Source organism: Phalacrocorax carbo, chromosome 3 (assembly GCF_963921805.1).
Source record: "Phalacrocorax carbo chromosome 3, bPhaCar2.1, whole genome shotgun sequence".
Classification (NCBI taxonomy): Eukaryota; Metazoa; Chordata; class Aves; order Suliformes; family Phalacrocoracidae; genus Phalacrocorax; species Phalacrocorax carbo.
The window spans coordinates 40,283,711-40,310,348 of NC_087515.1; the positions used below are offsets into that span (position 1 = coordinate 40,283,711).

At 40.2% G+C, this 26,638-nt stretch overlaps 1 long non-coding RNA gene across 1 annotated transcript in view; it reads left to right on the top strand.

Annotated features, from left to right (window-relative positions):
- The window catches only part of LOC135312523 (uncharacterized), a 260,498-nt gene that overhangs the window by 184,708 nt on the left and 49,152 nt on the right, over positions 1–26,638 (top strand). The window contains exons 9-14 of the long non-coding RNA XR_010372091.1: positions 874–2,254; positions 5,524–5,679; positions 6,855–6,951; positions 7,439–7,595; positions 16,982–17,177; positions 17,915–18,026. This is a non-coding gene — a long non-coding RNA (uncharacterized LOC135312523). The remainder of the gene's footprint in view (positions 1–873; positions 2,255–5,523; positions 5,680–6,854; positions 6,952–7,438; positions 7,596–16,981; positions 17,178–17,914; positions 18,027–26,638) is intronic.

Consider the following 26,638-nt stretch of genomic DNA (forward strand, 5'->3'; position numbering starts at 1 on the left):
TAGATTTAATTTTTCGCCTGTGTTGCCTGGGATTGCAATAATATGTTCTATAGCATTTCTAAAGTGCAATTTTCCGCAGATTAATAGTGCGTACTTTGCTACTTACATCTTAACATTGTTCTCCCCCACCATGCCTAAGAAGAGGGTTATGGGCTATCTTGGATCAGTTTGGCACTACCAATACACTGGGGTTTGCATCCTCTGAAAACTGGATGCAGTCAATGTATTAGAAATCTGTGGGCTTGGTGTTGAATTTAGTGGAACTTTTGAATGCAGGGAACAGATAGTTTAACAATGATAGAAATGAAGGGTGTATTGTGTCTGTGGCAGGCAGATGCTTCAATGAGAAGTGTCTGTGAACAGGGATAGAGCTCTCCACTTACTCCCCTGTGCACTGAGCTGAAGCGTTACCCAAATACAGCACAATTACACTGCCACCATGCTATAATAGAAATCTAAAAAGGATATGGTACTATTCACTCAGTAATTTCTGTCCCATTGCATGATTACACTACTGGATTCATTTTGAAGCACATATATGGGAGTACCCTTATAATTATCTGTCTAAAAATACAGCACTGCCATTTCTGGGTTGGTTTTCGAAGAGCGGTTGCATAAAACTTTATCAAGATGCTTAATACACTGTGCTGTGCTCTTGGGCTGGATTGTTTCTGGGAACATGAACTCAGCGTTGCAATGGTTGCAATGCCTTCCAGCTCTGGCATACTCAGTGCTATGGATGTGATTCTGCACAACACATCTGAAATTCCCATAGCCAACCTGCTTGATGCTGTTGGAGTGGGAAGGGGTAGGAAGTAGAAGCAGGTCCCTGTGCCTGCCCCTTCCCACACAGCCTGGCTTCCTTTCTCCTAGAGTCTCTGCACACCTGGTCTGCTGCCAGGTATTTTCTGCTTAACCACAGGTAAGCCAGAACATCCTCCTTGTTGTCTTAACAAGCTGTGGGGAGAGCAGAGGGGGAACTTATCTCCTGAGATGATCCTGGACACCCTACTACTATATACAACCCTTCAGTGTAGGTTTGCCCCAAAGGTACAGTCTGGTGCTGTCTGACAGGCTGCTTCTATCAAGAAGTCAAGCATTGCTCTGGAAAAGAGACTCGTCTTCGTGCGGTAAGTTTGTTCTAAACCTTGATCCCACTGAGATCAACAGTGTTTTGAAGTCAATTTCCACTGATTTCCATGGTCTGGAGATTAGATTTCACTGCCTTTTCAACCTTGGATCTCAAAAATTCCTGACTGCCTTGCTCTGGCTCTTTTTTCTTTACTGCAGGAAAAAAGGATGCTATTTAACATGATGAGGTCTAAATAACTGGGCACTATGCATGGAAACTACAGCTGTATTGTTATCCCCATTTCACAGACAAGGAAGCTGTATCTGGAATGATACCTACAAACTGCAGCAAAGCAGAATCCAAATTCCATTCTGTAGATATCCTAGTACAAGGAAATATTTCAGCTTCATTTTCATTTGCAAATATTTCCAACATCCTCATCCTTATCCTTAGTCGTTTGCAAATGCAGCAGGAACTAGAAATGCTTCGTGTTCATTTTTCTACTGCATTACTTTTCTTTCATTTTCTTTTCTTTGTCAGTGGCAGTCATTAACAGTTTGGCAATAAATCAGTTATGGGTAAAAATACACTAATAGGTAGTTGAGCCTTCTTCTGCTCGTGCTGATTGAGGTAAAATACTACAGAGAAAATGCACTGATATTTTCAAACTGGAATGGAGTATTTTTTTTCCAAAACTGGATTGACTTGCAAGCCTCAACACCCATAACTTTGGCTAAGAATTAGGCACCTTAAAAAAGAGACTGAGATCTTTTTCAGATTTTGCATTACTGAGGAAGTATCCTTAGTTCAGCAACCAGTCAAAGAAGGCAGTTGGAGAGCTACATTTTAGGTGACACTTCGGAATTGTAGTTTTTTGGTATTTATCAACTGCTGTATTTTCAGCTTGAAGGTACCAATGTTTTTGTGTCATTTAATAAATTACAAAATGTTTACGTGCAATTAGGTATGTGCCTGTGCAGGAGAAGACACTGGGAAACAGGATTTTCCAGAGGCAGTAGCTAGTTCCGAGGCCCAGAGTCACTGCAGTAGCTGTTGTCAGGGAGGACTGAGTGGCAGTTCTAATTACCACTGTCTGTGCAGGTTTCTCATAGGAAGATATAAGCTGTCATGATCCCTTGCCAAGACACAGGAGAACTGACCTAGGGAGAACATCAACTAAAGGTGAGTGTACATGTCCAATAAATTTAGTCCCTACTGCATTAGCTTATTTTTAGCATTGTCCTGAAAAGACATTCAGCCTGTATCATAAAAAACTTCAACTGAGCAGAAAATATCCAGAATGATGATGACTTTAAATTTGGGTTCATGCCCTCTGGGGCACAAATTCTTAGTACTTTGGATATGATTTGATAACGTACTGAATGCTGAAGGAACGCAGAATCTCTAGATGAGTTCATAAAGACAGAGCATTTATGTACTGTTGATGCTCTCCTAATCAAAGGAAGCAAAAGAAATTTTATTCTTAATTTTACTGCAAATGTTATTCTTAATTTGCAACGAAGCCATGCTTTCTATATATATTTCTCAGAAATAAGATGTTTAAAGTTTGCGCATAAATTTATGCATGCAATTGATAACGCTGTTTTCTGATTTTTCACCTTTTTCCATTGAATGTATTAGAGACTTGTTCTCAAACATAGTTTAGACAATACATGTGTCACAACAAATGATGAATCAAAGAAAGAAAGCATCCAGAAAGGGAAGCTAACTAGACAGGTAGGCCCTCATCAGCATCACATTCTGTTCCATGGCTACAATAACAATAATTGAGTCAGACACATGGATTTTAAATGCCTCTTAAAGAGGAAAGTTATGGAGAGACACTGTGGAAAGAAAATTATATACTGAAATGTGGCATCTCAGTTTTGCAGCTGCCAACCTTGTTCTGCAGTAGCCACAGCTGCTGCCTTTTCTTCTAAACTTAGCGGGGGATTGGTGAAACTAAAGAGAAGGCGCTTCAGCTGATAAGGGGTCCAAGACCCTCTGTGTAATCAAAGGAAACCTTTAATTAGTTTTTTAACTCTTGAGAGAGAGGTATTTTATTTGTGTGAACAGATGGACAGAAGATGACACCCAGGGAGATGTGTGCCTGCCTCATGTGGATGGATGCACTCTTGGGATGCTCCTCAGCAGCCCTTCTTGCACCAGTTAGGTGTTTTCTAGTTTTGCTGTTCTGCCACTTGCGTTTTTTCCTTCTTGGGCAGCAAGCTTCCTCAGTGTCAGCTTTCCCAATGACTGAAGGAGAATAGTTGTCCAAAAAAGGAGGAAATCTAGTCTCTGGTTCTGCTGCTGATTGAATATGGTCTTTTAGCATGTGGTCCTCAACCCCAGAGTCAAACCTGGTGGATATCAAATCTGGAGTGATGAAAAGCACAGGCTTGTTATAGCAGAACTTGATGTCACTAGTACCAGTTTTCAGTAAGTCTTGCAATACTCTCACTGAATTTTTGTGTGGTGGGGTTTTTTTTTAAGTGTCAGCTTTGGACAGTGTGACACTAAGTATGAATATTAACTTCCTCTTTTTTTTTTTTTTCCTGCCCTTGGGGTTGCAGAAAATGTGAAGGCATGGCCCAACATTCAAAACAAAATGCAAAGACCGAAACAAATCATCCACGATTCGTCATTTTCTTTTTCAGTGTTTGTTTTTTTAAATGCAGTCTTACGCTTGAAAGCCAGTTCTCTGTTTTTTTTGATGTGCTGCCCTTGGATTTTTGAGTGCTTTGTCACATACTCTGAAGTAATCTGGGCCTTGGCATAAGGGCATGAAGGATATTTATGGTGCAAGGGACTGCTGATGTAGCATTGGAGGACTCTGTAAGATCACCAAACCTAGTGTGGTTTTGACCTATAAGAAATAGTCCTGGGGCAGAGTTACCTGCTGAATATTTTTCAGCTTGGAGGAATGCGGTTGGCCTCTTACAACACAGAAGCTAGGAGTGATGTAAGTGGAGTGAGGTGTGGATAATCAGGAGAGAAGTGACAATATAACTTAACTGACAATATAGACGTAGCCTGTACTTACCTTATGGGTGAGCTTTGCCGGCAGATAAAATATTCCTAGCACCAAGCAGGATGATGCTTGTTGATGCTGAACTATGGTATGAGGCACTGACTGCAAAGGAAAGAAGGTCCTAAGGAAACAGAGGAAATGTGGATGTTTGTGTCATATACAGAAAATTCGGCGTAGCCTGCATGCCAGATGATATCCTTCCATCTGGTGAAGCTGAAGATGCTGAGAACAATGATAGAATGAAGGGGACCATACCCCAGTTAGATCTAGGCGCAATATGTAGTTGAATGAAATAAAATATTTCTTGAAAAATGATTGATGAAGACTAGAGCTCGTAACTCCTGGGGTAATTTTGTCACTTTTATCTTCAGGGTGGAGATCACTACATGCCAGGCTGCATTCCTTCATAGCATCTGAATCATTCTTATTGTCTCCACAAGCTGAAAATGAGAAACAGACTGGCAGGAAAGTTAAAATTTTCAAGGTGCAAAAGCTGCAAAGAGCAGGGGATAGCCTGTTTTTTTGTTTGGTTTTATTTTAGATTAAAAGTTCCTGTTACATTTTTGTGGACAATAATACACTGCGTTTTATGATTCCACTATTTAAAACAAGACTAGAATTTCTTATATTTTGAACATAAATAAGAGCACCTGAAAAAAAGGTCTTACTCCAGTGCTTTCTTTATCCAGCCAGGCTTTCTGTGAGCTGCATGGGGAAGAAATATTTCCAAGGCACCAGTGGTTGCCATATCCTGTATGCAAAAAGATTCCATAAATGTCTGAAAACAGATGGAATGCAACTTTGGAGGAATAAATGGATTTTTAATTTTCTGAACATTTTGGATTCCATCTGGTTGAAGTAACTAAGTGACCTAGTAGAATATTTTACCTTTCTTGTATAATAGTTAGAAACATAGCTTGTGTTGCTGTTGACTGACACATTCCCCATTAATACACAGGTTTTACTTGCTCATACATTTGCTTACTTTTAACTTTTTTGAATGCATGACAAGGGATTCCTGATGCACCTCTTCCTGCATGTCAGATCTGAATGTTGGCACCCCCTCAATTCACCCCACACCCTGATTTGGCCTTGCAGCTAGTAAGGAGGAAGTATAAACCACCTGCCTAAGCCCACCTGACAGTAGTGGGAGCCTAAAGAGATAACATACCTTAGACTTATCTCCTTACTTTTTTGCTGCAAGCATTGGCACATGTCAAAAAGAAAAAAACAAGTACTCTTAATTTTCTGTCTTGTTTATAGGCAAAGAATGAGTGGAGGCTTTGTGCACAGGTACCAATAAGGTGGATTATTTCTGTTTGTTGCTCTTTTTGTTACTGCCATTTAGAATGTTGTTAAACAAACAGGAGTAAATACATGTGTGCTTTTAAACAGGAAATGAGCATTTCTGTATCAATAGGAAATACAAGCAACTTGCACTCACAAGAAAGAAGTCATGAAGCAACCTACTCTATACAAAAAATGGAAGACCTAGGTTTATAGAAAAGACACCACTTTTGTGCCTGCCCCAGTGAAAGCTGAAAACCAAATCTGCTCGCTCTCCTTGAGAGAGAAGGTGGGTCTTCTGAATCATTGATATTAAGCCTGTACTTACTAGTTGCGCTATTTATGAAGGTGATTGTTTATGATTGCCATTCAGAAAGTTCTATGGAGAATAACTATTTTTATGCTGATAAGTTCATAAGCCATAGTTAGAATATTGACGATGTGTTTGGTGTTAGTTGTCATACTTTTTGGCACTTTGGAACATTTCTCAGGGTTCTTGCTATAAATATGGATGAAATATTCCAAAGAATGGGGAGTAACAGCCCCTTTCTTTCTTCTTTAAAGGGATGATAGCGAGACTGTATTCCACTTATGGAAGCAAGAATATGTGTGTTTGATTAAAAGCCATTGCATTTTAGAATCACAAGTTTCAGTCTAGCACAAAGCCTGAAATAATTGAAAGATTTCACTTTTGTCTGACACATTAATGCTATGTAAAAAGTGTGTTAGCTAAGTCCTTAATAAGACAACATATAGCATTTCCACTACAAATAACTTTTATATATATCTCTGGTCACTGTAACCCCATAATTCAAACTAGGCTTGTTTCTTCTCCCTGAAATTTGTGATTATGAACTTCTGACGGCTGGCAGCAACAGACACTGATTCTGCCAGCAAAACTCTGGATGCAGTGCAGTTGTGTTTTGAGTGTCTTTTGTTGGGATCCTGTAATAAGCTTGCATTGTATGGCATCAAGACAATTGAATTCTCTTTGTCATTATACACTTACACAATAGCATTACTGTCTCTGAAGCCTTTTTGCCCCCATAAATGATTAAAACTGTTGTTACACAAATTTGGACTTGGGAGACATATTTAAACCTCCTTATATAGAATGTAAGAGGCTGAAGGACTTATGGGCTGCAAACATGGAGGATTTGCTTTTTTGTGATTTTCTGAGAGTTTAGAGTTTTGTAAAAAAGAAGTCTGTATCCTGCTAACAGTACTGATCACATGTTCTCTCATTTGTATAATTGAGAAAATCACCAATATAATGAAAACAACTCCTTCTGCTTAAGTTTTCTATCCACAGTTAATAAAATAGTATCTACCCTTAGAGACCTGGAATTTCTCTGCAAACGCTTTTAGTTAAAAAAAGCATTTTGTGTACCTACAGTAAATGTGATATTTATTTTTTCATTATTCATGAAACAACTTTAATGTCACTACTGATTTTCCTGGTAGGATGTTCAGCTCCAGCATACCAGAGCTCATGCTGAGTTGTAGCTGAAGATGTCATTCACAATAAACATGAGCTGCTGTGACAATACGATGGCAGAAGGTGAAGAATCTCTTTTCTTGTGCAAGGGCGTGCATGTGTCTCTGTGTATGTGAGGAGAAGAGAAAGAGAGAGATTTGATTGTGTTTACAGGATTCATTCACGGCACAGCAGGCAGTAGTCACGTTGTAATATTCACCTTAACACAGATAATTTGATTTTCAACCTGGTTATCATGCATTTAGACATAACGATACATGAAAATATATGCTTTAGCAGTTCATTTTAAACAAGGTTGCACACTTTAAGTCAGAATATATTAGAGGTGAGCATTGATTTTTGCAACTGCAGAAGTCCTGGAAAGCACCATTCAATGTATGTTACAAAATTACTAAAAGGAAAGCAAGTTCTAATGGGTGAGTCTCAGGGACTGCTACCATTTCCGGGCTTAACAGGATGGATTTCCCCAAATTTGCCATCTCTAAAGTTGTACAAGTTTTTCACATTTGAGAGCCTCAGGCACTAATGGAATTTCTTTTCTGAGTCCCAGGTTGTCTCCTGACTGGAAAATGGACAGTCAAAAAGTCCCGTGACCTTTCTGCCCTTTACACTGAAAGGAAAATGAACTGCCTGGTCATAGGATGAATGTTGTCTTGGGTCACCATCAAGATCCTGACCTGCCTAACTGATGTGACACAGGGAAAGAGGTATGCTGATACTCGTCAAGAGCAGAGCCTCATTACTGCATCCTGGAACAGCCTGAGCAATAAGGGGTTCTATCAGCAATTTCATTACAGTTGTAAATTACTAGCCTTCATGCAAGACAAAAAGGAATCTGCTGTTTGCACTGTGAGATTTCAAGCTCGACTTAAATCTAAAGAGTATGGATGTGGTTGCATATGATTTTGTGAATCAACTACAGCACATGGGCAAAAACAAAAACAGGCAGAATTCTCCTAAAGTCAGTAAGAGTTGAGCGTGTTTATATGAATGGGGCATTTGGCCCAAATCCAGTTGGAGTCTTTGCAGTATCACACCTCTGAACCTTTAGAGGTTTTCTTAGAGTCATTAATATTGAGGCTGTATGGTACCCAAGGTAATTATCCGTTACTGCTTGAGCCTGGCCCAGGAATTATTCCACAACACGTTGCCTCATTAATATAATATAATGGAAAAAAACCAGGAAACAAACTAGAAACTAGGAAAATAAGGGTGCTAAAAGGAGAAGTGTGTGAAGAAAACAAACACAGCAGGGTGAGGTCCTCTGATGGTGTAAATCAGTATCACCTTCTGCGAGGCTTTGCCAATTTACACCCTGTGATGCTCTGGCCCATGATTATTAGGAAAGTATGTTGTTGATATGCTCTATAATGGCTTCCATTACCAGCCCATGCTAAAAGAAGCAGCTGGTGAAAGTTATGTTTATGTTCCACAGATGGATCAGCAATGGCAGACACATAGCTCTGTGTCTGGTAAACAGGTGTTTGACTTTCTATTTGCTAGCTAGCCAGAAGAAGTCAGATTCTTGGTGAGGAGTGTAGGCAAAGGAGATCAATTTAGTTGTTGAAAAGGAAGAAACAATTCTTCTTGGTTGCACTTTTTCTTCTTTTTAAATGGCGAGTAGTGTCCTGAAATGCATCCTGCCTTTTATCAGCGTAGTCTAAGTGACTGGGAAGAAAAAGTAGCAGAGGGGCAAAAATCCCAAATCTGATGGGGATATTCAAATGATACAGTCTCACCTCCTTCCTTTCTTGCCCATTTTCAGCAGGAGAAGGAAGCACTTTGGCTTCAGACAAACTGAAAGGTGCCTATAATGAAGTCAAAACTCCCCATACCAGAGGAGCAACTTCACCAGTTGCTGCAGTGCAGAACAGGACTAGTTGAAATTACAGCAGAGTTTAGCTATGCCCTTGCTGGGAGGTGGAAATATAATCCTTGTTTTAATAAGAAGTGTTTTGCAAACCAATTCTGACACCTGTAAATTTAATACTTATGGGTGCACAGCCAGTGCAGAAGGAGAACAATTGCTTTTCAGCTTACTCAAAATAAACCATTTATTTTGACTTTGTTTGTTCATTTCTGGTTGCTCAGAAAACCAAAATGCAGCTGGGATTTCTTCTGGTCTCTGGATGACAAATACTTCTAGATGGAAGAATGACAACCTGTAAATTTCTAGGTGAACACCATTCAAGCTAAAATTCCTTAAACTCTGAGGATTTGGGAGCATTTTCACTGATACACAGCAGTAGGCTGAATACTCATTAATAACTAATATTATGACTTCGTGAATCATAGTGATCCAGATTCAGCACTTCTATTTGCAAATCAGATTATTATTTTACTCTTTGACCAGCTCAAGGGAAAGCTCCTTAGTATAAAATGCAAAAAAGTAGCCTAAGGGAATAGACTAGTGTGGCATCATTTGCCTAAAACTTTCACACACTGATATCGGGTGTTGATCCTTCTGGCAGAAGGTTAAATGTATCCTGCTGAGTCCTTGAAACCAGTGGCCAAGGCAGGTGCAAGTGGTTTTCCAAGACAAGAGATGACCCAGGGAGTGGGAAGAGCAGCTGAGATGGCTGAAGAACCCCGGGGTAGGTCTGAAGAGATGTTCACCCTCGGTGTTGTTAACTTGTTATCACGCCTGTTTTATTGAAACCAAACTGCTCAAAGGGGCGGGTTTGGAATCGGCACGTTATGTCGGGAAGGTAGCTGTTTAAATGAAGTGTGAGCAGTGCGTGTTTTCAGGCTTCTGTTGTAGATGTAATATATGAAGGAATAGCGAGAGCAGCAGGTGTTGTTGAAATTTATGGAGGAGCAGCAAGCCCAGGCAGCAGCCCCACAGGAAGAGCAGTGACAGTTACCACAGCAGATGGTCTCGAGAATTATGTATGTGGGACTGATCCCCAGCTGCCCCTATAACCCAGTCCTTGTTGAGCAGGAACCAACAAGACGTTGACTCCAGGCCTACACAGTCAACTTGAACAGCAAGACTGGTGGCAGTCAGGGCAACCAGCCCCTCTAGATCCATGCCAAACAAGCCTGACCCAAGCTGTGCATATTGATCTCTGAGCAGTGGTACTGCTGCGGACTAGGAGAGGTACATCTTGAACCAGTTGGCAATCCCAGAATAGAAGTACTGATAAAGGCTCATGGAGGAATTTAACTACCCAGACATCTGCTGAGTAACAAATACAGCTGAACATGCATCATCACAGAGGTTCCTAAATTACAGTGAAGACAACTTTATGATCCAGAAAGTAGAGACTCCTGAGGAGAAGCCATCCTGGATCTACAGGAGTATATTAATGAAATTTGCAGATGAAACTTCGCAAGTGCATTAAAAATACAGCAGCACTGTGTTTTAGGATTGACTTTAGCAGAGTATCGTGTGTGTTTAGAATAGACTGTCTTCCTCATCCATTTATTAATTTTTACTGTTTCACAAGTAAATGAAAGTTCAAGCCTACCTTCTTCTGTCTTTAAACCTGTTTGCATTGTCCATGCATGCTAGACATTCGAGATCTGCAGGCTCTTAACTAATATACTTTGCAAACATCTCTCTTGGACAGTACACAGCTCATGACAGAGACCAAGAGAATTAGAAATGGATAGATAATAGTACTATGCCATCTCCCTTCAAAACTGCAAGTGCATACCTTTGCAGAAAAAAATCATTTGAAACAAATGTTGAAGAGGATGAAGAATCTTAAGAAGCAGAAATATTGAAAAGATAATAATGAACAGCAAATAAGTCATGAGTTTTCAATAAGGCACAATAGCAAAGGAGGCCTATAAAATTTTGGAGTACAAAGAGATATTGCATCACAGGGTAAAGTTCAAATAGGGCTTTATTTTCCCCCTTGTTGGTTTCAGGAGATAGAAAATAGGCTGACCCACTGAAACAGGCAACAATAAGATTACACTTATTATAATGATGAACTGACAGTAAGACTTACGAATTTTTGAAAAATCTTCTAGAAGTTTTGATTTACAATGACACTTACTGGAAAAAATAAAACCAAACAGAGAGCCCCCCAGACTTGATTATTTATCCTGAAACAAGAGAATCTGTGAAATCTTAGGGGAAAAAAGTCTCTTAAAATTTCTCACATAAATCAGCTAATCTTTACCATCCTCAAAGAAAAAGCAGTCCTGAATGAATCCTGCTTCATTCCTCAGATTCAATACAGGGATAATGCCAGGTTTACTCTCTAATGATTCATTTCCTTACATCTGGAGAATGTGTCTTTTAAAAATTTAGGGGGAAAAAACCCCAAGGTTTTTTTTTCCCCCTCTCTTGCCAAGTTTTAATTTGATGCATTCATTTCTCCATTACTGTTCTGTGCCAAAGTTTATTGTCTCAAACACTACACAGCAAAATCTTTTTCTAATCTTTTGAGGAAGGTAACATTTCAATTTACATTTGTAATAGCAAGGTATGATCATCTCTGCGGGATGGTAACCTTAGTAATCTTCCTGCTAAAAAACCTGTTCTTTAGGTTTATGGTAAAATATGCCTGTGTTATAAATATTTCCAGGAAAGAACAAAACTTTTCACTTGTCTACATTAATCCTGACATCTGCTATAGGTCATATAGAGAAAGAAATCTACCTCAAAAAGTTATTCCAATTCAGCATTGTATTAAGACTATTATTAAATAATTCCACTCCACCTGATCAAAGGCTTTCTCAGTATCTCATGCTAATAACATTCATGGTCTTGAGCCTTTGCTTTTTCAAAGATTTTAGACTCCCAAAGCACCACCTAAAAGGTCACTGAAGGGTCAGGGAGTGTTCAGTTCTTTGGTGAGAAAGAACCAAGAGCTCCTTTTAATCTTAATATTCAACTTCAGTATACACACACACAAAAGAATAAATAATCTCAGGAAGACTGATCTCAATCCAGGCACAAGCAATAGTGGAAGACTTTTTTGTCAAAGGTGCAATCTAAGGACTACCTTTGCAAGCAAGGAACTTGGAAGGAGATGAAAAAATGACTGAGAATCCCTCTCTGGTTATTATTTCTGTCTGAATTCCAGTTCGAATCGGACTCAGACAAAGAATATTGGAGACAAGCATGCTATCAACAAGATAGCAGCAGTGATACGCAAACCACTGCTAATGAACTCCCTCTACGCATCCAGGGAGCCCTTCTAAAGAAAACCTATAGACACCCCCCTGAAGGCTCTTCTTGCTTCAGGCCAGATGGATTTGCTTGCTGTTCTTGCTCAAAGTTAATTTGTAATCTACAAAACCAGTCTCCTATTAAGAGACAGAAACAAAACCTAAAGGTAAAAAAAGGGCAGCAGAGTCTCTATCAACCTGAAGCTTCAGTTTTTCTGTCTGCTGTACCTGAATTGGCATATGCAGTCACTGAACTGAGTCTCTTCAAGTTTTCAGCGCTGCAGTGGAAGCAAAGGACAGTAACAAAAGTCACTTGTGGATCCCAATTTGTATGAGGGAATGTATAAAAGGCTCTGAACTGTCCCTGAGCAAGGTTATTAACTTGAAAAGTACTTAGCTGAAACTCTTTCCTGGTGCCTTGACTCATGCCCTCCACTTCAGCAAAGCCAGATTACAGTGATTTGCCAACGATTTTGCGGCTGCAAAATGCAGGAAGGTATTTTAATTGCATTTTCCCCTGTGATCAGTTCTGTGCCATATTCTGTGGTTGAAATCTTATAGGAATGCTTTAAATAGAACAAAGACTTGGTCCGCTATTCTGCCCCGTTGCCCTTCCTCTTCCCCATCCAGACTGGTCCAGGTCGTTTGGATGGAAATACTGCTTTTATCTAAAAGGCTTTTCACTTGGAAAGTGACTGCAGATGAACAGTGCCGACAGGAACTCTTCATAATCGCTGGCTGGGCTTTTCACACTCGATGTACATTTCCCAAAGGAAGTGCACTGAAAAATTTGTATCATGTTTTGAAGTGGAGTGGTGTGAACTGACTCAGAGCCATCAAAATGCTGATTTACCCCAGCTGAAGTTCCTGAGCTGCACAAAAAACCCTCTTACATTATATGTGAATCAACTGTTTAGTAATCAGTGGGATCCAGATTCTGGTGGTTTTACGTCCACAAAAGGCAGGAAAAAGGTTTTTATGACATTTTGCCTTGTGATCAGCTCTGAAGCCTTATCGACAGATGAAGTTATGACTTGGTCTTGTTTGCATTAATACAAAGATGGTTAACTATTTGCTCTTTTCTTGCTCTTCACCCATATATACTGTCCTTCAGAGTATAACTTGCCTTGTTCACCTTAATGGCCCGTCTGGTGGAGGTGCAGAGATGATGATCCTCAGGTCCCTGAACAGCCTCTCGAGAGATGAGGCTTCTTCACTTACATCTCCTGAATTGCCTGGTGGAGCAGATAAGACCAGCACTTTTGTTACCTGGCTGAGGTCGACACCACTCCTGCAAAGTCACAAAGAAGTATTTAATACCAGATACCAGTTCCCATGAAATGTTTGTGTGGAAGCAGGACCTGGTTTTATGCAGAGGAGGAGGAGTGGGGGTGGAAGCACGGGTTGATTAGGTCCCCTTGGTTAGATTGGATCTAGTTCCTATCTTGTGCTAATCCACCCCAGACTCCTGGCGGTAAGATCCAAAGCAGCATAAAGCAGATAGCAGGAGAAGGCGGAGGGGGCTGGTCAGGGGTGTTTGTAAATAAATCTGGAACCTGGGATCTGCAGCCTGCTTGGTTATGGTTTTGTGAAAACACAATTACAGCATAAAATGAAAGCAGGCTGTGCAATGAAAACAAGAGGAATGCCATCATCCAGGTTGGCTTGCACTGCAAACCACCCTGGTCAATCATCCGAGATGAATGGAGGTATCCGCTGAATAACCTCACTTTGCAACTTTTATGTGAAGGCTTGATAAATGAAGTCAGGGAGAGGTACAAGAAAGTGATTAAAACCAGCCTGCGCGAAAGGCAATGATAACCTCCCTGAGCTTGAAACTTTTTTTCCCCTTCTGCCTGAGTTTGTTGGATAATTAACCCTTTCATCCTTCAGTCTCTGTACACAAACATTTGTATGTTCGTACAAAGCAGCTACCTCTTGACAGGCAATTTGTCACTGGTAATAAATTGGACCCAGTGGTAAGGCCAACCACTTGCAACAGGGATGCTTACAGCCAGGTACCATGATCTGGAGTTTTGTAGTGGCCTTGCTGTAGCAGAAGACCTTTTCCAAAGTTTAGCTCACTCATTTCTTGTCTCTGGGCTCTCTAAGCTGCCCAGTAGCTCATTTAGGCACCTCCTTTTAGGCACTCTCCTGGAAGAACGTTCCCCAGGTCACACTGGCCAAATAGTTTTAGGGGGTGCCCGTCTGTTCTTGTAGTGAGCTTGAATGGGATATTATTGTCACTAAAGCAAAAGTCAGTCTTGGTGTTATTGTCAGGCAAGGGCCAGGATTTCTTTTTGTGGACCTGGAACCATCATCTGTCATCTCTTGTGGTAAAATTAGTTACTGACTTGGAGGATGACTTGAGCATGCAGAAAAAGCATTTTAGCCCATATGGTGTAGTCAGAAATCAATAGATTTCCCATTCCTACGCATAGTCCATTGTGCTCCTAGGTGCTTGTTGGGGTTAAAAAGAAAGGGACGAGCAAAGGGGTCTCACAAGCAGACCCTCACCCAATTGTGGTCAGAGGCATCTGCTTATAGTTTGGTTGCTTCAATTTTGGTCTGCCCAACCACATTAGGATACTGAATCAGGTGCTTATGGCAAAACAGTTGTCAAGAGTCTGAGTCTGAATCTGAAATGAGCTCTCAAGTGAAGATCTAGCAGTCGGCATTAACAAAATACAGAGAAGCTTTCTTGCATGTCAGAGATATAAGCTTTTCTAGGGGGAACACCCCCCTAGACTTAGCCCAAAGAATGGCAGCAGCACCACTGCCTGTGTTGAACAAAGCTCTTTAAACTCTTACCGAGAAGCAAAATCTCGGCTGAGAAATGTCAACAGAGCTTTTACAACAGCCTGAAAATTAATTGTCCTCTGAAATGGCCATCCTCAATTCAGGCTTAATCTCTCTTGCATTACTCAGGTAGCTATTGTGAAGTATCACCCTGCCTGCTGCTCTCACTGACAGTTTCTATATCCCTTCACCACGCCCACTGGAAGGAAAACAATCACATAAATCCCTCTTGCAGGGCATGCTCAAACTCGTTTCTTATTGTGGGGCAAATTTATGGTCACATTTACTATGTAACCTTTAAAGGGGACTGACTCGTGGTTGAAGGTCTAAAATTACAGATGACCTGGGTGTAAGCAAAAGTGGATTTGTTAAAAAATCTGTATTTAAGGGAGGAGGGAAAGGGGTGAGAGAGGAGAGCTAGATGTTCCCTGTGTAGTTAATGACCTTTCCTAAAAAAAAAAAACTTCAAGAAAGGTAGAAAAGCAATTTTTATTCTGCAGCTCTAAATATCTGTTTGTCCCATCACCATGATGTGAGCATGCCCAGTTGGGATGATTTAGCACTCTGCTGATGACTACCAACAGAAGGACTTCATGTGAAAAGGTAGTCTGCCACAGCTAATGGGCTCTTGTTTCAAAGGGATGCTCTGTGTACATTACTAGTGTATGGAGAAGGTGCAGAAAGGCCTCAGCAGACATTAGGAATGGAGTGTTGTTGATGATGAAAAGGCACTTTGCTGTTGAGGGAATGGTGGGAGAGAAAAGGCGTATCTGTCTTTTTGATTAGAAATGCATGCTTCCTTTCATCATCTGAGCTGAAAAATTGGCTTCTGCTCTTGGTTTATGAAACCATTTTTCTTTTCCCTTCCTTCCCAGGTTTGCAAACTCTTTAATAAATTAGTTACTGTGAGGTGCATGGGTGCAACAATCACCTTAGAGGCTTTTCCCAAATGCATCTTTAATATTTTATAAGTATTTAAATAGATTTATTCAATGTGAACAGCCTGATTTATTAACACTGGCATTCTGGCATGGAAAGGGGGTTCAATACAAATTATGTTGTGTCAGAAATTTTTAGCAGATAGATCTCAATTTACCAATGGATTCTTGGAAGTCAGGAAATAATAGAACCCACCCCATGTTAATATTTAATCAACCTTTGGTACCAGATAGAAGAAGCTGTTGAATGAACGAGACGCAATGAGGGGAGCCCTGTATTACAGTAAAACATACATCATGTGTGTTCACTTCTCAGATGGGGGGGGAGAAGTGGGTCAGTTATTATGGCAAGTAAGAGGCTCAGACCTGCCACTGAATAAAGATGCTTTGTCAGGCTCAGAGAGCTGACCAGATGAAGTTAAAGTCTCACCGCAGACTTCAGCAGGAAACCTGAGTGACCAGGTGTGAAACTTGTTTCCCTTTTGATGTCCCAGGTCCAAAAGATACCTTTACTCTGTGTATTCAGAAAATAATGTCTGACAACAGACACACTGAACCAGATGTGACAGCAGAGCTGCTTTGTAAAGCACTTTGTAACGATGCAATGAGAAGGGTGCTACCAAACCTAATACTGTCCTACTTAACTAGTATACCGGGGGACAGGGAAAGGGAGGGTTTACCAGTCCTCTGTAGGTCAGTACTTGGTAGGTTACTATTATGAATTACCCAAAATTCATTTTCACACTGAAGTGCCAGGTAAGTTTATTTTTATTTAGCCTGGTACATTACCCTCATAAAAACAAATTGGGCTTATTTCTGTATGGAAACACCAAACCACTTTCTCAGTACAGATTTTGGGTATAATTTTAACATGCGAGGAAGCTCAGAAGCAAAGTTTTTCACAGTAGCTTGAATGGAACGGATGAACATAAGGGCACAATTGCAAAATAGCACTGCACATCAGCAGGGCTTTCCTAAATCACTGCACCCAGTGTGGAGTGATTCAGATGAGTTAGGAATTTGCTCAAAAACTGGCAACATCTTGTTTCTGTTGAGTGCCACTGACGCAGCCTCCCCAATCCACCCCTGCAAGGGCAGGGGCTAAATAGGCTAAATAGAATGAAGAGCAAAAAAGAAAGCTTCAGCCAGTCACAGTGGGACTGATGTTGGATAAAGAGGAGAAAAGAGGACACCTCAGATGCCACAGATCTTTTCCTGGAATATTTCAGGATGACCCAGCAATGAAGAAACCCTCCAGTGGTCAAGACTGCCTAGCCATAATTGCATGTTCATGTGCAAGGGTTGAGTTCTTCGGAGGGTGTGAACTAGAGTGGTGTGGTTGAAGTGCCTGGAATAACACTGGTGGTCACTGGCTCAAATTTTGGCCTGAAGCTGAAGTCCTGGTGACAGTGAGCTAGTCTTCTGGTAGGAAGTTTATTCATTTCCTTTTCTCACTTAACTATGTTTATTTCTATCTGTTCAAACACATAGTGTGTTTAGTTTTCCTGTGTGCTTTATTTAAAGAAAGAAAGAAGAGTTGGACTGCTAGTCCTTTGTAATGTTAATAATAAGAAAATTGGACAGTGTTCCAGTAAGATGATTGGGTCAAGACAAGAAGCTACTCCACACATCTGGTTCTGCCGAAGTTTGTTTGGAATGGTTTATTGTAAGGTTAGGTTACCACGGAAGTACCCCTTTGTTTGTGCTATGATAGTTGCCTGTTCCTGCTGGTATCAGGATCTCAGTTCCTTAAGCTGAATATTTAGAGGGGGAAGATAAATGGAGGAGTGGAGCAGAACAGTATGCGTGATTTCTTCATGCTGTTTATGGTTAAGTTGAATTTGTTTTTGTGGAGTATATACCTGAGAATGTTTTGATGAGATGGTGGTAGGTCCAGAGCAAGGTCAACTCTATCTATGTCACTCCTTACAGATCTCCACCTAATCTGCCACAAGGCAGGCTGGCTGCTCAGGGTGGGATGGTTAGTCTCTTCCACGTGGTAGTAGTTTTAGCTATTATTAATATATACTTATACAGTTCCTTAAGAGTAAATAGAGGTATTATAACCTACTTCATATAAAAGACTAACATACAGAGTTGCACCTATGCCAGCTGTGAGAATTATCTTAGTTCAGAAAATAATAAACTTTTTTCTGTTACAGGAAGGGAATGTGTTCCTTGGCATGCAGGATTATATGGTTACAGGTCTTGGGGACAACAGGTCCAGATTTCTGCTGAAGTATCAGCCATGCTTTCCTACCTTGGCGCAAGGAGGTATGTCTTTCTGCTTTATCCTATTAGACCAATCTACAGTTTAGGCTATTGCTTGCTTCTTACATGGTGCAAAAAATTGCGTGCCACGAAGTTAATTTCTAAATTTACTGGTTTGGTTTTTTAAACCACTGCAATGTTTAGCGTCTATTCTCAATGTTCTTAGCAATGGCGTATTAAGTCTTCACTGTGGCACATTATGTCCAAGCAAGGTGGTCTCTTTGGTAGGCATTTTGATAGAGTCACAAGCAAAGATGATTCTATCACTTTTATCTCAGGAGAAGAATACCATCATCTACACCAAACTCAAATATGTAGGAATAGATTTTCCCTAAAGTTTTTTCACAACTATTGCTATAAAAACATTGTAGGAAGTTAAAGAAAGTTGCATAGGTTTTTCAGCTAAGTCTCACTGTTCAAAAGTTCATCTGGACTTCTGAAGAATTTGGTGAGCTAGAAGTATGCCTGAAAGCACTGGAATTTCAGCCCGTCTTCCCAAAGGAGACAGAAGTTGAAAAAGAGGAACAGCTTCTGCAGTCTTCTACTGATCAGGGGCTTTCTTGGAGAAATGGTCTCGCTTTGGTCTTTAGGACAGTTACAAGGTATTACTTTCTGCACAAGTGAGGCTAAAGTGGTTATCTCAGAAATCTGAATGTGATTTTAATTATAGCTTTTATTATTGGAACAGCTGTAACCAAGATTGTAACAGTCAATTATATATGGAGCTTTATTGGCAAAGGGTGTTTAATATTAAATGATCATTGCTAACCGTGAACATACCTGATATAATAGTGAGGTTTATTTGAAAGATCAGCATAAGATAAAGGAGTTAAATTTAGCTGTACAGTCTGTAACAGTAACGTGGGGGGATATTGTGAATTCATTTTATTTGGAAACAGAAAACTCTGAATGTTGTTAGATTATCTTTTTGAGAGCATAAAGTAAATGTTTGGTAACCAGAGATTTGTATTGCTAGAAAGAATCACTTTCACTAAAGCTACAGTAACCAAATGTTTAAATGTGGAGGGCTGAACTGTCAAAGCATGTAACAACATCCTTAAATAGAATGGAAGTGGCTAGAGCTGCCTTCATCAGTGTCCTCCTCTGACAACTGCTTAAGGTTCAATGCTGTTCCCATTGAAGTCAGTGGAGAATCTCCTGGTAACCTGAAATGATTCATGGCACGGACCTTACCAGGGAAAAAAGAAGTCTCAAAGCACTGAGAAAGGTGCACTGCTCTTGCAGCATGTGGGTTATTTATACCTATGCAGAGCGATATTGACAACCCACAGCATTCATAATTGTGGCTCAAGACCCCTGCAAGAGCTGTGTTGAAGACAGAAGCCTTATACCCCCCCAGGAGATTTTTTTTTCAGTCTTCCAGTTCTAAGTCGCTGGACATCTTTGGCAGTTACTAGGTTTTCAGCTTAACTAAAGGATCAGAAAACCTCTTAACGCTATTTTTAGTCTTTTTAATTAAAGCTGACAATCTCTGATAACCAATGGTAGACTCAGATCAGAAAGGCTTGTGTGGCACAATCTGCCCTAACACCACAGCTATGAAACACTGAGAAAGTAAGCGCTGGCTGGGCCATATTCCTGGTACAGCAGGGGTTTTTCGGGTTTGTTTATTTATTTATTTATTTATTATTTTTATTCTAACTTTGTATTTATGTCAATGGCTGTGTGGGCTGTTTGGCCTAAAGCATGAGTCCCGGTGCAAGTGAGGAAGCAGGATGTAAAGTGGCTCTGGGATGAAGGGACAAGGCAGGCTGCCCTGGGCATGACCAGGACCCACACCGTGGGTTTTACCGGCACCCTTCCTCCACACTTCCACACTGGCAGGAAGACAAGCCACATCTTCTCTTTTCAGTCTTATTTTTGTTGTTCTTAGAGGCTAAACTAGGAGCCAGCATTTTGAATTTATATTTGGGCTTAGGACTTTCTCTTCAGTCCCACTCTCCTTCTAATTGGAGCTGTTTGGGCCTGGTGGACCAATGTTCAGCAAACAGACACTGTCTTTATCAGCGTGTAAACTGAAATACTCCAACCAGAGCTCCCTTCTGCTTCTTGATTTCCAAAATGCAGCTCAAATTCTTAACTGGGTAACCCGAACTTCTCTGTAATCTATGTATCAGTGTGTATGGATGTAATGGACATGTCAGTGCTGTGTACGCTAACACTTTTAAGTCATATAATGGTCCTGTTCACTAGAAGCATAAACACACCATGCAATTTAGCTGCAAGCTGAGGGGATACAGAGGAGAATATTCACTGAAAGGTTATCTAAAATGTAAAAGCAGTTGTTTTCCTTTTGCAGATTTTGGGGGTGATCTGCAGCAGTGGTATCCTGCCTAATTTTGAGAATTGATTGTCTAATCATGTCATTTGAATGGCGGGGGGAAAGGAAAGGAAATGGAGAGAATGTCTTTTTGCAAGCACTTTTCAGCTCTTAAGAGTCTTTTTGTCGCCTGTGCAAGCCTACAACTGGATATTGCAGAATACTGTACTTTTATACAGAGAAAAGGATTAGGAAAAAACCCCAAAGGTATGAAATATAACAAATGGCAATATTTGGAATTGCACTGTTAGGAGACAGAGCTAAAGTCAATGGGAGTTTAGTCCCTGAAAGCACAGCAGGACCACACCATATATAGGAAAGCACAATCTGTCAAAATTAAGTGTATAGTTTATGGTATGCTTTTTGTTTGAAATAACATATTACCTCCTATTTATAGTAAAGCAGACTAAACAGTTCTATATGTCTGCATTTAAGATTTTCAGACAGAGAGTAAGGATACCTTTTACCTGGAAATTGTAGAGTCAGAGCTCAAAACTGTTAGCAGTGATATAAATGAATACCTGTGATTTTACAGGCATATAAATCTCAAGCTTCTGCTTACATAGCCCCGCTCTGTCTGCAGCATTGGCTGGATCTGAAGATCACTGCTGGAGGACTACTAGGAAACAAATGAACTTGCAATGCATAGTATTTTAAAGGAAACTATAAATGGGGTAGGTCAAGGGCTAGGCATGTAAGCGACAGGAAAAAAATCTTCCTTTTAGTTTATACAACTCCTGCTTCCACGTCTGTGCAGATTCCTAATAAGGAATAGTAACTTTTCAAGGCACTAGGCCTGTACATATTTCCTGACCTTATAATTCTCACAGTTCTAGACATTCCAAGGTAGGGGGTCATTCAGACAGAGTTGTAATTTCTTGTGCATATTTATTTCCAAAGTATCTTTTGCATAGTTTCCCAGTGAAGTAATGTGCTGGGCCTGGGGAATGCTAAATAGGTTATTTTTCAAGCTTGCATATAAAGGGCCTGTCAAAGCAGACTGTTTTGGACTTATCAAGTAAAAGTGCTGGAGCCAAACCATGATGTTTGTAGCTTGTCCTTCCCAACCCCATTACGAGCTGGGCTCCCAACCTTCCAATGGGATGTGATATAAGAAGGTTAAGGAGCTCTGGTTTTGTTATCGGTGAGGATTTTAACAATGATAAAAGTCTTGAAAGCATATATTGGCTCAAGAGGAGTGTGACCTGAGCCTTCCCCCAAAAACTACATTTTGTTAACCCTTTGCCATTTGTTAACCCTCTGTTCCTTTTCCTTCCCATTCTGTAAATAAACACACAACAAATTTTAGGGGGAAAAAGGTTGTAGAAGCAAAGCCTCTCTGTAAATAACTTTAACTGGATGTGAAAGCACGTTTTGAATTCATTTTCCCAGTCCTTCAAGACACATACTTTTTTCTGAAGCAATTACATTTATCTGATCAAAGAATTAAAATACATCAGGCCCAGCCAAGACGTGAATTTTGAATATTCATTTCTCAAAATCCATCAGCCACGCAGCAACTAGAAGTTATCTACTGTCTGAAAGAGGTTTACCAAACTATTTGGCCATTTTCAAAAGCAAAAAAATCTCAGCTAAAAATCCTGCAGATAATGTATTCATCAAGGAGAAGCTAAACTTGAGAGGAAAGAGTTTACTTTTAGTGCTGTGTATGCCCTGCTCAAAGCAGCAGTGAGGAAGGTTAGCCAGACCTCAGCTTTTACCAAGATGTGTCTAACTAATCTCAATTGAAATGTGGGCACTTTCATTCTGAACTCCAAAAGCGTGTAATGCATTTGGGACTGAGGCTTTCAAGCTCTTGTTGAAAAGTAAGTGTAGGCTTTCTGCTTGCAAAAATTCCTGTGAAAAAATCTAACTTTTTCTAAGCATTTGAAGAGAATGGCAAGGGCAGATTGCTGGTGACAGTAAGTATCATTTTATAAAACACCAGTTAGGCTGCATATGACATATGGAGACAATTTCTGCCTCAGCTATATTTACCTTTCCTTTTGATCTAATGGGAACAGCTTATGTATATTGAGGCAGAGCTTGGTCTACAGTATCCTGTTTGGTTTGTGTATTGGAAGAAGTTTGGAATAGCTAAGTCAACACGTGCTGTTTTAACTAAGAGGGCAAGGTGGTGCAATGAGCCTCATTTAGTCATGTGGAGGGACAGTTACAAGGTGGTATGAGCGAAATGCATTAAGTGCTGCCTTTTTCCTTTATCACTAGAGAATCATTGAAATGTAAGACTGGAAGGAAACTCCATGGGCCATATATTCTATTCTCCTGCTCGAAAGCAGGATCAATTATACAGCCATCCCTGGCAGCCATTTAAGTAAAATATTACTGGAATGAAGAGATATTCTTTATGTTTAGAAGGGTGAATGCTGCCAGCACAGTTAGTTAGTTACCTTCTGGAAAAAGAAGGGGGGGGGGGGGGGGCGGGGAAACCAGAAAGGAGAGGTTATTCCAGCTCTCTAAGAGTTATCATTCAAATTAGTTTGATGATTTGCTTGGGATCATTGGAGAAGCCTGACTAGGAGATATAAGTGGAACATAAGACAGGATATGTGGAACTGAAAAATAAGGAGATATGATCATAGAAAGGCAAGGGAACAGGTTGAACAGGCTTCCAGTTGAGGTGGTAAGCTCCAAAGGCAATAGTATATTTGAATAAGCACGTGGAATTCAAAAATGCAAGGAACTGTGGGCTGTATTTTTGAGCTTTGAATTTCCTGGCAACTGTTTCAAAGGTTAGGAGTAAGATTTTGCATGGCTTGCCCCCCTTAATTATTATCAGAGATTTGTATGTGTTTATGTGTGTTTGCTTACACAGCACTGGTTTTATTCTTCCTGAACAACAAGGCGTAATAAATTTAAGATTCTTTCAAAAAATTAGTTTTAAGATTTCTTAAAGTAATGCAGGAGAGAGAGGAAATCCACATGGATTCTGCTTGCCTCTGCTGTCGCCATATCACTGTAAGGCTCGCTGCCTGATCGTTGCAAGTTGTTTTTCTCAAGCCAGACCTTTTCGTTTGACTTTCATCAGAGCTGCAGTTTTCTCTGCTCTACTTTTAAGTGTAAACACGACAATTATTTGCAGAGTGTTATTGGTCTTTTATCAATCTAATATTCTTAGATTATGCATCTTAATACCACTGTTAACTGTTTTGGGTCATTTCTTATTTGTATACCAGAAAACTGCTTCCAGTGTTATTACTTATTGGTCATAATCAATTAGGGAAGTTTTTAGACTATGGCAGTCTTATATAAATACACTGGCAAAGTTCACCTCCTATGATTTCTGACAATTAAATTGTTCTGTCACTTTGGGACCTTCATTAATCTCAACTTGTCATCCTTGTTTATGCAGGTTATAATGGCCTGTGTGTGTAAGTGAAATGAGATGCTAAAAGCCCTTGGCTGTTTAACTCTTTGATGAAAGACAAGCAGGAATATGTTGTTGAAGGGAAAAGTTGATATTTTTTTCATCCCCCATAATAGCACCATGGAAATTATTGCACTTATGAAATATCCAAGGAGAAGTTTTACAGAGGGGTGAAGAAAACCAAGTTGATGGTTCTGATATCACAGTCCTTTGTGTGTCTGCTTGAGTGCACATAGAAATAAAGATGTGGCAATGTAGATTACTTTCTCTTCCAGGAAAATGGTTGGAGACATCATGTTCCAGCAGCAGAATCTAATGGCAAGAGATTTTCAGATAACATTGAGGATCAGTGTAACTCAGGTGAAGGACATGGCTAGAATCTCTTGAAACTTTGAGATATGTTATTAGTAGGTCCTTCGGTTTGGGTAATTCTGGAAGACTGATTACTCGGAACCACTGCAGGCACACTTCTGAGGACTTTGGGAAGCGAAAGTCCATTTACAGAACTGAATTTAATATTAAAGTTCCTGGGGGAGTTTATAATTTTCTTATTTCTTAAGTTACCTCCTAGAATTTAAAGACCTGCTTTCTGATGTCTCCAAATGCAGATGGTGTTTTATTATCTTCTGCCCTTTTCTGCGTCTTTTAAGAAGGTCTTAAAAGGCTTTTTAGAGTGGTCACTCGACAGCACCAGCACCATTACTTTTATCAGCCTCAGGCAGAGCTCCTCACTGATTGTTCCTCCTGGAGTGGCCTCTCATTTTGCAGCCCTCTGAACTATCATCAGATCCTCACCTGGCACCATGCACCAGAGATACAGGTACTTTTTACTCCATGCAGTTCATCAAACCTCATGTTTCCTCTTGGGCAAGTGCCTGCTGAAATTGAAACCCAGCTTAAGAGATCTTTATTCTCATTTAGAACTGGAAACAAGGGGCCAGGTCAAAGCAAGCAGTGCACTGTTCCATGCTGGCAAAGCTGGAGATGGAGCACAGGTCTGGCCTCCTCTGAGCCTCCACCCATATGCAGCTGGCCAAGGTTAAAAAATAGGAATAGCCTTAGAGTTATCCATCTCAAATCTAAAAGGAGTGTAATGATATGCTATTCTCTGTACCCAGAGAAACATTTGAGTGACATCTTCTCTCCGTGTGCTAATTACCATAATTCTTAGACCAGGGAGAGATCCAGAACACTGCACAAATTATCACCCAATATCTTTAATAAATGTGGATGGTAAGTTACTTGCAAAGGTGCTGGTTAATAATCTGGAACACATATTCCCAGACCTAATTCATTTCAGTCAGGTGGGATTTATTAGCAATTGGACTGTGATACAGTAGTATGAGGCAACTCTTCAGTACATAAGTTCACACAGAAGCAAAGGAGAAAGCTGGTGCATCTCATTGTAATATAAGTGACTTAGACGATACAGAGACAGACTACTACTGACTTTTCCAAATGTTCAGCTATGGACAACTCTCTGATGCTGTACAGTAAAAGCCAGTGGCACCTGTCAATCTACTGTAAAAATGCCAGTGCCAGTGGGTTAATGGCTGGACTGCTCTCCCATTTCTACTTGATCCAGAGTTCCCATAATAACTGTGTTTCTTTTTTCTTCTATGAGATTAATTTATAAAGAAAACCAAATCCCATGTGCCTCAAGGATGCCCATTTTAGATGTGGCTGCCTTTCTTTCATGACTAGGGAGGAAACAAAGTGATGGACTCCCACCAAAGATGCCTCAGTGTGTGTGCCTAAAGTTCAGTAGGATAAATGCAAGTCTTGGAGGCAAACTGCCAGATGTCATTTGTTGAAGCTGCCTCTAGTCTGCTCTGAAGCATACCAACACATGTGTCAGGGCAGAATGAGAGTCAGGGCAACTTTCCAATTTTTCTTGCTCCCAGAGGCTCTCTAGGGGAAGCTGAGTTTAGGAATAGAGAAACAGAGACCATGAAAATGGAAGATTGGTATATTTTAGGTTCTAATGCTAAGTCAACTATAAAGCATCATATATGTCATTTCACCTTAAATTTTGAACACAAAACAATATACGTATCTTTCTAGATACTGCAGTGTGTGGTGAGATGTATAATTCGGATGCAAATGCTAGTGTTTGCTCCTGAAGCTGTGGGGACAGCGTTACTACTTCTGCTTTGACAATGCCAGCTGATCGTATACTTTGGGAATGAGGTAAAGCTTTAACAGGCCTTTTGAAATAGACTTACAAAGCCATACTGGATTTTACTCAGGATCATGCTAAGAAAACCTTGAGTTTAGTCAGTTCATTTCCACCCACTGCCTTCATATGTACATATAAAATAAACAGACCAAAACATTTGTAGTATTGGTTGCAAAATAAGTGATTCATCCTACAAAAGAGAAAAACACTTGCCTAAATAAACATAACATAGAGATGAAGCACTGTTCTTGAAGTAACAACTCCACAAAGATGCTATTACTTATGTTCTTCTTACATTATAATCTTTCCATGAGCAGGTGGTTTACTTAGACTGATATCTATGGGGAAAGTCTGTTTTTAGCATGTGTTTGTACATTGGCCAGTATAGCCAGATGCTGATGTCTAGTACTTGCCTATCGAAACTGAAAAGACAGAACTGAATGTAGTTTAAGAAGGGAGCTCTCAAAAAAGTGTACTATACAATGCAAAGGGTGGATATTTATTTCTTAGCCTCCATTTCTTTGGAATAAGATATAGCATTAAAGAGATTGCATTGAGGTATTTGTTATCCTACCTGCTAGATAAGTTTCCTTCCCCCCACACCTTGCAGCTTTACCTTAGTGATATTCTGCATCTTAAGGCTTGCATCAGATGCTTTTGGTGCTATGTAAATTATATTTAGCGCATAATTATGCACAGCCACTAGG